At 34.9% G+C, this 4,235-nt stretch overlaps 1 long non-coding RNA gene across 1 annotated transcript; it reads right to left on the bottom strand.

Moving 5' to 3' along the window:
- Nucleotides 1-1,244: 1,244 nt before the first annotated feature.
- LOC308689864 lies at nucleotides 1,245-3,700 on the bottom strand. The gene is made up of 6 exons (XR_014030071.1): nucleotides 3,592-3,700; nucleotides 3,378-3,484; nucleotides 2,998-3,051; nucleotides 2,709-2,787; nucleotides 2,238-2,333; nucleotides 1,245-2,073 (listed from the first exon to the last, which is right to left on the bottom strand). It is a non-coding gene; the product is annotated as an uncharacterized lncRNA (long non-coding RNA).
- Between the last annotated feature and the right edge of the window lie 535 nt (nucleotides 3,701-4,235).

Raw genomic sequence — 4,235 nt, 5'->3', positions numbered from 1 at the left:
CATGCCACACAAGCTCTTAAAGTTCATTAACATATTTTCAGGTATTTTAAGTCTCACACTAAATTGTGTGAGGTAAAAAAAGGCTTGAGGTCAACAGCTGAGATCTGATATCCATATCTCAGTCCGCTTTTTCACCCTGTCATAATTACGCCAATAAAACCACCATAACGTGAATGGATGGGACAGACCTTCCAGTTAACACGGAGGTCCTCACAGTTTCAACCCGGCCAGAGGGACGTCACTTCTCAGGTGCCAATTGTGGCCTAGAGGGCTATTGGCAATAAAAAGCTGTCAGTCAGCGCAGCTTATCTGGATTTATAGCTACAAGGTGCATATCAGCTCCTCGTTCTACTTATAGTTCATATAAGCTGCTCTGTGCCCAGCACCTCATCTCTGCCAGGACGGCCTATGATCAGCACTCATCCCGGCTCAGAGCCGCAGAATAAAGTCCAAGCGGCTTTTAGCGCTGGCCGGCCTGAAGAGCGAGTGAACGGCTGCCAGGGTTGTTTTAACCCATATTTGGGTCATTGTTTGTCCATATTTGACCCAAATTTGAGTTGAAACAACCCAGCATTTATTGGAGTGTCCAGGATTTTGGGTCGTCCTGGCACAGGGCAGTGATGATCAGCACACACAATAGATAGAGGAGCACAAAGAGTTCTGCTGTGTGCAGAGCAAAGAGACGGCGCTTTGTTTGCAAGGGTACGCCGCTTAAACCGTCAGTGTTTGCATGAGGCTTCAAAAGATGACGGCGGTGATGCAGTCTTTCTTTTAGATCCTCCCATCTTCCTTTCTTTGCAAACTTTCCTTTGTCTGAGAGGAAAGAAATATCATAAATGAGATCTGAGATATCATTCATGCACATAACACAAATGCAAAAATATATATTCCCATCACAACTTAAGAGTTTCACTTTTGATCACTTTTATATTTGTATTAATTTATTTTTACCTACACTGTAAAAAAAAAAAAGTTGGGTCAACTTAAAAAAATAAGGCAACTTATCGCAAGCTCTTTTTTGAGTAAACTCCACAAACGGGGACTGAAGTCCACGCAACTAAAAAGGTTACGTTAAAATCATAAGTTGCTTCAAAATAAATAGTCATGTTTAGCTAATGAATAACAGAACAAAGTATTTTTAGTTGGCTGAACACAAATGGGCCTATTATCTTATAGGCCTATATTGATTTATTATATATTATTTAAATAGTTTCATTAAATAAGAGACAGACCATAACACGAGTCAGATAACTTTTTTTATTTAAATAGTTTGTGTCTGATGCACAACAATGACATTATCGTAGCAAGTCTTGAATTTGTTAACTCAATGCATGGTATTTACCAATGCATGTTAAAGAACATTAGCCTGAAGGTTCAGTTCACCCAAAAATGAAAAGTCAGTCATCATTGATTCACCCTTAAATTGAAATTAAAATGAAGATATTCTGAAGAATGCTGGTAACTAAACAGTTGACAGTAGCCTTAAAATACTGCGGCAGTCAATGGCTACTATCAAATATTTGGTAGTAACATTCTTCACAATATCATCTTTTGTGTTCAGCAAAAGAAATAAACTCATTCATGTTTCGAACAACATGAGGGTGAGTAAATGATGACAGAATTTTCATCTTTGGATGAACTATCCCTTTAAAGCTAAGGTTGAAACCAATTAATACATAACATTAATCAATACATTGCCAGAGCAGTATTTTTTTTTTTTTTTTTAGTCATTAACTATAAAAGAACCAGTGTCCAGTGGAGAAATGTCACACAAATTTTCACATGACATTTGCAAAATGGCTTTGTCTTGCAGAGAAGGTACCTCCAAGATCCATGAAAATCTTCTGAATTACTTTGAAAGTATACTTCAGTTCTTTTGGATAATCCATATTCAGTGCATTCATGAGTCCGAACAAGCGTATGCTGCTGGTAGATCTGTAATGTCCTCAAGAACAATGGCCTCTTCCAGTATTAGTTGGTCAGAGTTGGTAGTGATGTAACAGCGGCATCTTCGGCCACAGTAAGGATTCCGATCTCTACATCTTTGGTGCCGTGGTCTGAAGGATCAGTATCCTGGGAGAATAATTCATGAGATAGGGGTATTAATTGAAGTGTAAATTTAAAAATAATAACAACAACAACATTATTATTATTTATGTTGTTGTGTATATAACCTGAATACATGCATAACATAAATAGATTAAAAAAATGACCAAGAAATGAAAATGGTAATTTACCAGACGCATCCTGGGTAAACCTGTAGAGTTTTCATGCTGGAAAAGTGGCAATCCCTCAAGATCTGTTGTTTTCTGACGTGTGGTAATGTCACTCACCTAAAAAGAAAGAAGAAAAAAATATATATATATTTTAATCTGCAGATGCACTATGACCTTAACTCTTAATAATTTAACATAGGGATCTGCTTTGGGAGTTAAATGTATACAGCACACCCAAAAATTATAATTCTGTCATCTTTTTCTCTTCCTCATGTAATTCCAAATCCATGTGACTTGGTCCATAACAAAGATTTTTTTTAAGAATGTACAGATTGCTCTTTTACATACAGTGGAATCAAAAAAGATGTAAAATCATAAAATTTTTCAATAAAACATGCACAGTTTCCCAATTGACAACTGCATGAAAAACAGACTGATGTCATAATTAAGTTTATGATATTGATAACTGATATTATAAAGTTATTTACTTACTATTTTCCTCTCTATATGTGTTCATTCAAAGTAGATTCTCATGGTCGACGTTACAGATACACGAAAACTCCATGGAGATCTGTAAAAAACGAGTCAGTTGGAGTCACCACAAATAGTACTTACTTATAGTACTTACTACTACTATAGTACTTACAAATAGTACTTACTTATAGTACTTACTACTATAAGTATTCCTAAAATGTTCTAAAGAAATAATAATTAATAAAAATCTTTAGAAATAATAATTATAATGATAATTAATATTGACAGTTGCTATTAAATGGTTTACCTCATCCTTTAGAAAAAGTGCAGGTGGCAGGCCATCTCTCTCTGAACTCCTCAACTAGTGTAAATACATAATGAGCAAACATCTCATTTGATATGACAAAACATTCAGTTAAATCATTAATGAATTAGTTTAAAATAAAAATTATTCACAATAAAAAAATATTATTTTTAAAATACATAACATTATTCCATTTGGAATGCAGGGAGAGTCACCAAGAGAAAAAAACTAAACGTGCTGTGTATTTTGAGCTATTTGAGCTGCCGTAGTTTGCTGTAGTTCTTCTAGGCAGTGATGGGTAATGTAGTCTTCCAGAGAGCGCTGGCGGTAACAGTAAACAACACAAAGAGCAATATTCCCGTCAGTGTGTCGTTAATACATACCTGTGACTCTTTGGAAACGCTGGATTGAATAGGCAGGATAACATCAGCATTGGCCTCTTCCAGTATTAACGTTAGTTGGTCAGAATTGGTAGTGATGTAATAGCGGCCTGTAACAGTGATGGTGAATTACATCAGGCCATCAGTTTGGGAAGAGCACAAAACATCATATATGACAAATAACATACAGTCGATTATAAAAATGATTAATACATACCAGTGATTCTGCAGAAACGCTGAACTGAAGGCAGCACTTCGCTACCGACTTCTCAACCGTCTATGCTTCTCACCCCCAGCTGCAGACTGAGACCTAACCGCCGAGTCTCACACTGCGCATGCGTTCAGGGTTCAAACTGCGCACGCGCTAACAAAAAACGCGGACTTCAATGAAAACTAAAACGATTTAGTTTGAACAACAAAACATTGTACGTTTTCATCATTTAAGTAACGAATTTGTTGAATCAACTTAGTATGATGCATGAACACTTCCAATAAAAATATCTCAGTTCATTTTACTGTTTTATGTTTATTTGGAGAACTTTCAGTAAGTTGGCTTTTTTACAGTGTATTTATTTATTTTAAGTCTTTTTTTATTTTTATAAATGTATTTAAAAAATGCAATTCCATTGTCAAATTAGAAAATTACAATAATTAGTAAATACATTAAAGATCCAATATTTGTCTTTGCATATATACTACACAACAACACCATATATATACAACAACATTAAACATACAATAAAATGTAGAAATATATATTTGGTTCATTCGAATATTTGTATTTGCATTTTTTATTTATTCTAATAAGAAAAATATTTAGGAATAAATCTCTGGAATTAACATAAATGCAGTCCCATTGTC

The sequence above is a fragment of the Scardinius erythrophthalmus genome (genome assembly GCF_964197995.2).
Source record: "Scardinius erythrophthalmus genome assembly, chromosome: 4".
Classification (NCBI taxonomy): Eukaryota; Metazoa; Chordata; class Actinopteri; order Cypriniformes; family Leuciscidae; genus Scardinius; species Scardinius erythrophthalmus.
Note: the sequence above shows the minus strand (reverse complement) of the source record. Positions and strands in the feature narration are given on the sequence as shown.